This window comes from Canis lupus, chromosome 12, assembly GCF_011100685.1.
Source record: "Canis lupus familiaris isolate Mischka breed German Shepherd chromosome 12, alternate assembly UU_Cfam_GSD_1.0, whole genome shotgun sequence".
NCBI lineage: Eukaryota > Metazoa > Chordata > Mammalia > Carnivora > Canidae > Canis > Canis lupus.
In genome coordinates this window covers 58,661,305-58,673,870 of record NC_049233.1, presented here as the reverse complement: position 1 = coordinate 58,673,870, position 12,566 = coordinate 58,661,305, and positions in this window count along the sequence as shown.

Sequence of the window (12,566 nt, the reverse complement as noted above, 5' to 3'; positions counted from 1 at the left end):
TTTGTCAAATGTTTTGCTGATTCAGAAATGAGTTTTCTTTTTCCTTTGTCATCAGGGGAACTATATTACATTTTAGAACTAGTTCTAGATATTACTTTCCTCTAACCTATTACACATGGTTTAGCATGCCCACTTTAAGAGGAAGTCCTTGGGTCTGTTCATGGTTTTAAGGAGGAAAACGTTTTGGAAATTGTGATGATGTGTTAAACCTAGAAATGACAACAGATAGCAAACTCTAGAAAATGAACAATTATTCTAAGCAGCTTTAGTATTTGGAATAATAATCATGTGCTTGAATATTTTTGTGTGTTCTTTCCCCATTCCATTTATTATAAACTCATAGGCAGTGCACTATATCCACATATTTAGAAGCTTTCATCAGAATATGTTGACGGTGTAACTGAGAAAAGCATATCTGACTTGACTCACAAGCTGACTATTCCCATATTATGGATGATGCTCATTCTTGGATTAAATTTCTGTTTCTGCTCTATATCACTGTAACTACATTTCAATTTCAATTCAGAAAGAACAAAGAATGTTAGTCAACCCTGCGAAAGGTTTAAATGTCATGTGGGCCAAATCAGTTTGAAATCAACCAGGGGAACTAAAATATTCATTGTTTTACTATTTTTTAAATCAGACTTTGCATTTTGTACAAACTCTAGAATTAAAAAATAAAATTTGATTCTTGGTCTCACTGATTATATACTGAGCGTACCTTAGGCAGGGAAACATGCTGAATATCATGGCATTTACTATATTAGGTTGAAATGCAGTTTTCCATCATGTGACCTACTACAAAAGGAAAGGAGAAAGAGAAAGAGAGAGAAAGAGAAAGAGAAAGAGAAAGAGAAAGAGAAAGAGAAAGAGAAAGAGAAAGAGAAAGAGAGGTACAGGGAAGAGAGGAGGAGTGCTGGATGAGTCACTCAATCCTCCTCCAGCTTATATAGAGTTCCCACTCATGTTTAGAACTAAGACTTTAGAATTTCTGGAAGGGAAATAAATGGCACCAAATACTGGTGCAAACACTCCCAGTTTTCTCATCAGCACCTGATGTTTGGGCCATTCATGGCTTAGAAAAGTTTTTTTCTTCACTGTGTTTCTGATAGGTAGACAAAATTGTTCTAAGGAAATGTCTCTGGGGCATTTTTGTTGAAAAACACCTTGTACAGAAACATTCAAAAGTTGGTCCTGGTTTAAACCAAGTGTTTTCTTTCCATCTAGATTTCTCAAAGTCTTTTATGGGCTAGTGTGCATTGAGAATCTGAGAGGTAACGGTAGGGAGAAGAAATAGCTTCAGCAGCTTTCCAAACTTGTTTGACCACAGAATTCTTTTTTTTTTTTCCCTACTGAATGCCATCCAGATATTCGTATTACATGGCATACACTTTCTAAAATGCTCTTCTGAAGACTTGTTGGATAGTTGCAAGGTTAACATCAAAATACAGTGAAGTTATTTTCAAGTTGGGAGTTCAAAATAGGATTAGGACTCACTTACATTAATAATGACATAGCTCTTAATCCTTCCTGAATGTTTTATAAATAATGCTAGAAACTCTGAATCTCAGCTAAAGTTCCTGATGGCTTACGATTTTATTACTGTAGCATCCACTAATAACATTTTGAAAGTCCTTTTGCTAACAAGAAAATCTAAGTTTGGTGACAAGCCATAAACCTTCCTTCCCTTTCTGGTCTTCCATATATTTTCTACCCTCTGAAATCCTTTTCGTTTCTACTGGGTTTTTAAAAGTAATGTGTCAGGTTCTAATACTCCTGCTGGTTTAAGGAAAAATGCTCTCACTAATAAATTATAATGAATTGTCAGTCTCAACAGGCCTGTGACCTTCAGGCGGTGGGGGGTTTGAGGCTAAACTGCACTTCCCTGTCTTCTTGTTGGAGCCACTTTTCTTGTTCTAGTCTTTCCCTCTTAATTTATGGGTGGGCTGCCCACAGGACAACTCACCTGCAAAAATAGTTCATGCTGTGGTGTTTATTATACTAAGTAGGTTTCATGCTGGCTGAGAGTTTGTACAAGGGGATGGAGTTGCTGTCAAGATCTTCCATCATCTGAGCTGAGCTGGCACTCAAAATCTCTCATATTTCAGCAGATTAAATTCAGTGGGGTGGGAGGGGGATGGACCGGAGTGAGATGGGGCACGGCAGTGTGAAGTCTACTTATGTGTCTTGTTCCAGAACCTAAGTAAATCTGGCCTTAGTAAAATGTATCAGTAGGATAGCACAACAGAAATAGTAAAATGGTGCTCTGTTAGCACAAGGTAATGAAAATTCTCTGTAGTCTATGTGAAGGAATGCTAAAATAAGTAGCTTTAAGTTGATTTTTTTCAGTGAGATGAGTGAAATACTTACTGGATATATTTTCTTTATTCTCCATTTTGAAGCTTTCCTGGCTTATTAAATTAATATGGACTCCTTACAGAGAACTTGAAAAGAATCAACTCCCCCCAAAAGAGAAAAAAGAAAGCTACCATCCTCTCTCAGGGACAGTTAGACAGTTATTATTATTTTTTTTTTTAATGTGACAACAGCATTTCTTTCTTTCTTTTTTTTTTTTTTTTTACACAGGCAGAGGGAGAAGCAGGCTCCATGCCGGGAGCCCGATGCGGGACTCGATCCCGGGACTCCAGGATCACACCCCGGACCAAAGGCAGGTGCCAAACCGCTGAGCCACCCAGAGATCCCCTGGGACAGTTATTCTTAACACTACAGTTTTCCGTCCCTCCCCAAGTGGGTCTTCTAGGCATATTTGCCATAATTGTCGCAACAGAATACATAAATTCTGTGTCTTTTTTTCACTTAACATTATATCGTAAGCATTTCTCATGTTACTAAACACACTTTGCAAAATGTACATAATTTCTAATGCTGATCAGTGTTTTATAGCATGCATGCATTAAGTCATTCTCCTCCAGTGGAAGAGCCTTAATATTATGCTTAGTCATGAATGGGAGTCATGAATGGGATTTTATTTTTGTTTTTCTTTCTTTTCTCCTCCCTCCTTCCTTTCTTTTCTATCTTCCTTTTTCTTTCCCTCCTTCCCTCCCTTTCTTTCTTTTAATTTTTTTCAAATACTGAAAAATCAAGTTCTTCCTGGAACTCAGGGCCTTTGCACTGCCATCTCCTCTTCTTGCAGGACTCTTCTACCAAATTTACAGAGACAGGCCCCATGGAAAGCTCTGGAGGAATGATGATGGAATCATTCATTCCCTGTTGGTCCTTGTCCTCCTGGAATAAGAGCTCCTTGTCTGTCTTATTCAACACTAAATCTCTAGTCCCTCTAATGGGCCTGGGACATTGTAGGTAATTGGTAAGTATCTCTTGAATGAATTAATAATATCAAACCTTTAAGTTATTTCTCTTGACCTTTTTTTTGCCTTTTATTAATAATATTATGAAAAAAGTTGTGCTTAAATTTTTATCTGCATTTTGAATTATCTCCTTGAAATTGATTATTAGAATGAAAACTTACAGAACAAAGTGCCAGAACATCCCAATATTCTTAATGCATACCAATTAGCTTTCATTAAAGGTTGTACTGTTTATATCAGCCACGAAGGAGTGTGCTTGTCTAACCTTAACCTCAATTACAATTCTCACTGCAACCAGGGTTGGCTCATTTTTTTAAAAAAATTATTTTTTTATTCATGAGAGACACACAGAGAGAGGCAGAGACATAGGCCGAGGGAGAAGCAGGCTCCTCACTGGGAGCTCGATGTGGGACTCCATCCCAGGACCCCGGAATCACAACTTGAGCCAAAGGCAGATGCTCAACCGCTGAACCACCCAGGCTCATTTTTAAACCAAATGCCACAAAAATCAGGATCATGCAGTTTTAATCTATTTGTTTACTGTAAGTTGACTTCTTTCATCATCTGTGTTTCTTCCCTTGTGCATTATCTAAGTTCTTTACCCACTTGTCCCTTGGGTGTCTTTATTTTTCCTTATCAGTTTACAGGGAGTTTTGTAAGCCAAAATGTTAGTCTTTTTTCTTTTTTCTTTAAATTTTTAGTTTACTTTAACATTTTAAGACTCATTTATAAATCAAATTGATCCATCTATTTTTCTGTAGTTTGCTCCATAGTATTTAATCCTAGACAATCCCACCCTATTCCAAGATCAGATACTCATCTGTCTTATAACTTTTCTATGGTTTGGCTCTTTTTAAAAAGCTTTTAATTAGTTAATTTGTCTGAATTTATGTTTATATATAATGTGAGGTGAGGACCCAAATAGAACATTTTTTTCAGATGGCATATCACTGTCCTTGTCTTTCCTTTTTTTTTTTTTTTAAAGATTTTATTTATTTATTCATGATAGTCACAGAGAGAGAGAGAGAGAGGCAGAGACACAGGCAGAGGGAGAAGCAGGCTCCATGCAGGGAGCCCGACGCGGGATTCGATCCGGTTCTCCAGGATCGCGCCCTGGGCCAAAGGCAAGCGCTAAACCGCTGCACCACCCAGGGATCCCTGTCCTTGTCTTTCCAACTGAGTCATTGTACCTCTTTAACTTGAAATATTTTAAAGTGAGATATACAAATTTAACTATTATTATAACTGAAATTAAAATAATGTAAATGTTTCCATAACTTTTAGAAAATATGTGATTTCATCCTCCTAAAACATGAACAAATTTATTTTGGTGTTTTACTGACTGCTAATTTGCCTGTTTAGCATGTCTTGAAATATCAGTAAAGGCCTGCAAAATCTTTTTAAATTAAACAAATTTTAACATCAAAATTAACAACACTTTGGTATACGGAAAGATCTTAAAGTTATAAAGCAAAACAAGACCAAAAGAACGTACAGTAATGTATAATACAGATTTAATACCCAAAATACATTAAGTACTTTTATGAATCAATGAGATAGACAATCGAACAGGAAAAACAGGCCAAAATTAAGAATAGGCGATTCATAGAAGAACAAATAAAAATGACTAATGAATGGGGTGCCAGGGTGGTGTAGTCAGTTAAGCATAGGATTCTTGATTTTGGTTCAGGTCATGATCTCCGGTCGTGAGATTAAGCCCCATGTAGGGCTTTGTGCTTAGTGGGAAGTTGGCTTGAGATTCTCTCCCTCTGTGCCTTCTCTCCATGCTCTCTCATAAATAAATAAATAAATAAATAAATAAATAAATAAATAATAAATAAATTTTTTAAAAAATGACTAATGAGTAAATGAAATATGCTCAGACATGAGCAATTAAGGAATTGCAATTTGAAAATGGAAATATATTTTACCTTCATCAATTTGGCAAAAATTTTAGAAGATGTTATTCAATGCTTCCATGAACTTTGTTTGATGTGTAAACTGGGACTGTGATTTTTGGAAATCATTTTCATAATCCATCAATGTGCTAACAATTTTATTTCCAGATTTTTAGATTATAAAGCTACTTAGATATGTTTCCATAAAGGCATTTTAAGATAAAGAGGCACCATGACTCAGTTGGAACAACAAGGACAGTGATAAGCCATTTGGAAAAAAGTTCTATTTAGATCCTCATCTCACATTTTATATAAACATAAAGGATATTTAAAGGTTTGTTGAATTACTTGGTCACAACCTAAATTTTCATTAATGAGGAAGTGGCTAAACAAATGTGGCATAACCATATTATGAAATACTAGTCAGCAGTTAAAAAGGATGAGATAATAGCATCCTGGAAAGAACTTCAAGACACATTTTTAATAAGACAGTTCTAAAATAATCTATATGGAACGAACTCATTCACATCTATAGTCATAAAACAATTCCTCTGTGTTTCTAGGTTCTATCATCTCTATCTAATATTGCGCTCTCTCTCTCAATCAGAAGCATGTAAGCATATAAAAAAGTCTGTAATGACAGATACCCTAGTAATAGTGGTAGCTATTTGAAAAAAAGAGAATGGGGGTTAGTGAAGGCAAAGGCATAATTTTGCTTTTTCCTTTAGTTTTAAATGCAGGTTTTGGATAAGGGTGGCATTTATGTATGTGTGCATATATACATATGTATGTATATTGGGTTGATTTCTAATTTTGACTTTTACAAACCAATGCTACAATTAAAGATCTTGAAAAAACATTGGTCCACTATTCATTTCTGTAAGTAATTTACAAATATATTTTCATTAAAAAGAAATCAGATTATATCACAGTATATGGAGGATATTCCATTTCTCCCAGTGAAGCAGAATATCAGAGGGAGAACTTTTGAAAATGTATTCTGAAGTATTGAAAAGTTTTAACACAATTGCATGGAGCAGTTTTTCAGCATAGAAATAAAATAGGGCAGCCCCAGGTGGCTCAGTGGTTTAGCGCGACCTTCAGCCCAGGGCATGATTCTGGAGACCTGGGATCAAGTCCCGCATCAGGCTCCCTGCATGGAGCCTGCTTCTCCCTCTGCCTGTGTCTCTGCCTCTCTCTCTCTCTGTGTCTCTCATGAATAAACAAATAAAATCTTTTTTTTTAAGGAAATAAAATAGATCCATTTTACCTGCTGTTACCATGTTAATACTTATTCATTGTATTTTATTTTCACCATGAAGAAAATATGACTAGTAAAAGATTCTATCTTAAGTTGGACATTGCTCATTGGACACACACTATATCAGTAAACCACACCTGTAATTGACTTTGTAGAGATCGGATGCTATTGATATGAAATAGGGTATGAATGAGGTATAGGTAACTCTTTCACAATAAAATGTTGTGGCTTTGAATTTTTTCCCACAGTTTTAATATTTTATATTAATAAAATTGTTCACCTAGAAACATAGAATAACATAAGTTATTCATCAACATAAGCAAAATGACAAGTGTGCTTGACACCTACACATTCTGTAACTTATAATTAATGTTCCAAGTCCTGAGACAATATAGAAAATATTTATCACTGAAAAGAGAATTCTCCAAGTTAATTTACTCATTAAATTTACCTCTTTCCTTTACTTGGCTTACTTTGTATTCACAGACGAGGTAAAGACCAAGGTCCCAGTGTCTCAACTTCCCACATGTAAGATATGTTTCCTTTCTGCTGGGACAAGGGAACTCAGAACTCAGTGACTGGTTTGACTCTATTGTGGTCAAAACAATTTAATTTCATCTGGATCTTCCGGCTGGTAGTGCCATATACAATATGATGGGGCAGTGAATCGTTTCCACCATTTTCCCTGGTTATTTTTCACAGGTTAAAGCATCTGAGTGGTAGAAAATCTGTAGAGAAGTTAATTTCAGTAATTAAGAATTTTAATAAGAACCCTAAAGTTTTATATGCAATTATCTACTCAACACACCACTTGGATGTCCGACAGGCATGATAGATTCAGCATGTCCAAAAGAGACCTTCTGATTCTTTCCCCACCCCCAATACCACATTTAATAAATGTTTAACATTTATCAGAACCTGAAAACTTCTCCTCTCCCTACTCTTCCTCAGTTGAGTAAATGGCATCTTCAGCCTCTTAGTCCTCAATCCTGAATCCCAGTAAACATCTCTGGTTCCTCTCTTTCTCTTGTTATTCACCTCCAATCCCTTAGCAAGCAAATTGGCTCTTCTGCACTATTTCACATTGCAGACTTTGCCTATGCCTCTGACTTTACATCGGATGGCTCCTCCCCGTCTCAATTGCCCCGGGCACACTCACCCCCAGCGTGCTTTTGGAATTTGATAAGCCTCTTCTTGCCTGAAGGACTTTATACCACTCTTCCCTTGTCCTGGAATGATTGTCATACTATCACATATCACATATCTCAGTTTAAATTTCATCTCCTCAGAGATGTTCTGATCACACAATCTAGAATAGCTGGTTTAGTCACTAAACATTCTGTTTTGTTATCTTTTTTTTTTTTCCAGATTTTACTTATTTATTCATGAGTGACACAGAAAGAGGCAGAGACATAGGCAGAGGGAGAAACAGGCTCCCTGCAGGAAGCCTGATGTGGGACTCGATCCCAGGACCCTGGGGTCATGTGACCTGGGCAGATACTCAACCACTGAGCCACCCAGGTGCCCCAGTTTTGTTTTTAACTTAATAGAGCATGTCTAACATATATTTTCTTTTTTATTATCCTGTAAGCTTCAAAAGAGAGATACTTTTAAATTTTGTTCAATACTCTATATTCTATGCCTAGGAGAAGGACTAGTACCTAGTAGGTGTTCAATGAGTGAGTTACTCAACGCATGACAAAAGCATTCTGCAATGTATGGTCTAAGCGAATTGCAGCTTTTAATCCATACTTTACAATCTACTAAAGCCTTCTGCCTTCCCTCACCCCTCTAGTTTATTTTGCTCCATCATCTCTCCTTTTCCCTTTGTCTTTCTCACTCTATCTGCATTTCACTTTTTTCTTTGTGTAACTTCTTTCCCCCTCTAACCTTTTTTTTTCACCATCACTCCCCCCTCCCTTATTCTTTCTGCCAAACAGGACATAAAATGGGCCTGGGAGATCTTTTTAAAATATTTGTTTCACTTGTTGAATAAATCTTTAACTTTTCTGCCTTTAATTTAAAAAGCAGATGAGCTGAATGTTTTATATTTTTCTAAGAAAAAGATATAAATTAATTTTTAAAAATTATTTCAATATGTCAGTGACCTTGGAGAGGTCACGAGGGGAGGGGAAAATCTTCCCTGTGTCTGCTTCTGTTTTAATGGTTCAAATAACTTTTGAACATCTGTAAATCTGGGGCTTAAATAGAAGAGTCATTCCCAAAGAAGGAGAGGAGCTTGATGTTATATGCATTGAGAGAAATCCAGAAATCAAGAAAAAGGACACCTGGTGTCCTCTTCCTGGAGCTATCTGAAATGTGAGGGTGAGAACCATTCAGGAGGCATTTAAGCAGAAGAGAAGTATGACTCTAATGATTCCAACCACACATTGTCACACTCCCTGTGACCCAATGCCAAACACCTCACCAACAATAAAGGACAGTGAAGGCTCCTTGGTTGTACCACACTACAGTTTGATGATTTGTCATCAACATGTTGATTCTTCTGGTTTGAAAATGATCTAACCAGGAAAAGTGCATATCTTGAGTTGTTTCGTCTGGTTATGGAGTTAAGAGAAAATAATGTCTCTGCAGAAATGAGAAGATACTTGATAAGAACATGTTTTAAGGTTTTAAGAGTTAGTTCAAGAGAAAAACGAAATAAAGTTAAGATAAGATAAAAGTGGATTGCTATAGGGGCACCTAGGTGGCTCAGTTGCTTAATCGTTGGGCTCTTGGTTTTGGCTCAGGTTATGATCTCAGTGTTGTAGAGATTGAGCCTCGTGACAGATTCTGCATTCTGCAAGGTCTGCTTGGGATTCTCTCTCTCCCTCTCCCTCTGCCCCTCCTCATCCCCTCTCCCCCTCTCTCTAAAAAAAAAAAAAAGAAAAAAGAAAAAGAAAAAAGAAAAAGTAGGTTGCTATAAGATTTATCCTGATAGACTGTTAATCACCTGTAACAAAAGGAATAACCTCATCGTTGGTGGATTGGTCTTATTTTTAAACCCAATGGGTTAAGAAAAAACAGCTGGGAGATAATCATTGTTCCATTATTTATTTTCTTTTCCTGGTAGTTCTTTCCATGTAATAAAAAAATCTCTTCTCATAACACTTCTTACTCTCTGTAAGACCCCCTTTAACTAATTGCACCAAAGAAAACTTGGAAATGATTAAAAGGCAATGCTTGATTAGTACTGCTATGACCTTCTTTCCCTTGGGCATGAGTTTCCTACAGGCATGGGCTCTGATCCTGAAGAGGGTGAGAGCTACCCTCATTGGGTTATAACTGTGACTTAGTAGGTAATCTGCTTGACTCATAGAGTCAGCTAGAAGATTGGTTGTAACTTCCATGTTAGACCTAGTCATAAATAAAGCTTATATCTTTCTCAAAAAAATAAAAAGTAGATTGCTATAGAGCCAGGATGGCATCGTCATAGCTATGTGTGTGTATGTGTGTGTGTATGTGTGAGAGAGAGAGAGAAAGAGAAAGAGTGACCATAAAATTAAATGAAATAATTTCTTTGGTTATAGCTTCAAAATATAACAATAGTATTAGAATATGATCCACCAAACTCAATGCTTTTTTTTTTTTTATTTATGAAGTGAAGTGTTAAGAGGGCTTGAAAACTATTTAACATTTGTTGTATTTTCAAATTCCTCATTAAAAGTGTAACGTCTAGGAATATTAGGAGTGACTAAGCAGATTAAAATATTAGCACTGAAATTGTTAATATAAATCAGTTTTATTTAACGAAGAAAATATTTCAGTTAAAGGGTTAAAGGGGGGGCTTTATTATGAATGCTGATAGCTTTCCACTTTGGACACATATGTGAATTCTAAGATGTTTTGACAATTTAAAAAAGTTATGACATGTAGCAACTGAGAAAAGTCGTTTATTTATCTGAGATAGGAGAAAGAAAATTCCTCAAGTGGTTTCCATTCTTTCATGCCAATCAGGCTGTTCACATTTGAACAGCACAGGTCTTGGGAGAGGAGGGGGAAGAAGGAGAAAAGACAAGGCAAGAAAAGAAAATATTTAAAAATTTGGGTGGTGCACCAAGGATAAAAACATGAGAATATGTTTGCTTCCACCCAGACTGTCACAAATCTGGAAAGTAAGGTTGAGGCCCCATTAAGAATTTGGCCCAAGATGTAATGTTATCTAACACTTGCAGACGACACGTAACACAGATTTTAGCTGTACAGCTGTGAAGACACCTGCCAGTGCCCTCCAATTCCTCAGATTTCTTGCCTCTGAATTATTGAAAGATCCGATCTGATTTCCATGAAGGTATTTCTCCCCGTAAATTTAGGATATGGTGACTGCAAATGTATTATTTGGGTCTCATGTGCATTCATTCCGATACTTCTTTTGTTAGAGGAATACATTGCCAAGCACACTCATTCAGATATTGAAGCATAAAGCCATTTACAACCACTTCTAATTGTCCATGTAGTTCACTGACCTTTTCATTTCTGGTTATTAGCTAATCAGAATACAATCTGCCTTTCAGTGAGAAGACCAGTGATATATCATTTATGAACTTGGTTTCCTTCAATGCAAGGGAATTCCCTGACTTGAGACACTGACTTCACAGTGGAGGAAGAGGTCTCAGTTGCTGGAAGTTTCCAGTTACCACCCAGCTGAGGATCCCTTCTCAAGCAGGCATCCCACACAGTTTAGAAGAGCTCTCTAAAGCCAGACACACTCCAGAGCTCTGCATGCTCTGCTGCCAAGGTCGGAGAAACCATTCTTTCATTCTACTCTGTGCAAGGCAGTCCATGTTCCACCCACTGGGCATATATCAGAAAAAAAAAAAAAAACAGGCAGGAATTCATTCCCACAAGGAGCTGATTTCCTTGTGGAGGATGCCCCCTAAATAAAATAAATAAGAAAAGTACAGGGGTATCTGTGTGGCTCAGTGGTTGAGCGTCTGCCTTTGGCTCAGGTCATGATCCCGGGGTCCTGGGATCAAGTCCCACATCAGGCTCCCTGCAGGGAGTCTGCTTCTCCTTCTGCCTCTCTCTGTGTGTCTGTCATGAATAAATAAATAAAATCTTAAAAAAAAAAAAAAAGACAGGTATCTACCGGGTTAGTATTAAAAGCTAAAGGGATAAAAGAGCAAAGAAATATATAATGTATCAGGGAGAGGAGATTGCTAAAATTTAATTAGAGGGACTAAAGGAGGCCTCCCTGAAAACTACTGACAATAGAGGATATTGTGCTATGTCCCCCAGATCCTCCCGCATGCCTGAGGCACATGCTCCCCCAGCTTCAGGGAGAGCTGGTGGTTGGCAGCTCTGAGCTGAGCCACTCTCATGGAATAGTCGTCAGAAAGATGATTCTGTGACCAAGGTCATACCTGGGGATAGGATAGCCCACATTCAGTGACTGGTGAACAGATTGTTCTAAAATCCAAGCCCTTTTGTCTCAAGATGGTGAAATCCTGGGAGGCCATCCCAGCGCCAGAGCTCTGATGAAATAGACTGAAGCCTTTGGTAGGACTTCATCACAGTTCAACTCTTTCCTCTGCGTAGGAACTGAGATTATAGCTTTATTGTAGGAATTTCAGGCCTAATCCTTCATTGTTACCGGTTATCATAAAAAGGTCTATTTGGCAAAGGTATATATCTGATAGAAGGGGGCACCACTCAAGGTATATGCTGTTTTATATGCCCCTTTTTGCCTAGACAATTATCTTCTAAGTTCTGCTAAGCAATCACAGAACACACCGTTGGATATCATTTCATTTCATGTTCTGTTTCAAATAGAGTTAATTTGTATATTTGAATCCTTTCCAGTCCACAGATGATTTCTTTCTTTGTCCCCAGGTCCTATCCACCAGCACAAACCCTGACCCTGTATTTCAAGGTTACACACATAAATGACTGTAAGGAGCTAGTAGGTAACAGAAGTGTGCCGAGCGGGTAAGACAATAGAGAGTGGTGCCGACTGTGGTCAACCAGAGGGTTCACGGCCAGTTGATAAGGGAAAGCCAATACCCAGCACCATCTATAACCAAGTTGTAATAATAGCCCGATGTTGCCATATCCTCCCATTTTTATCTGGACAAGGCT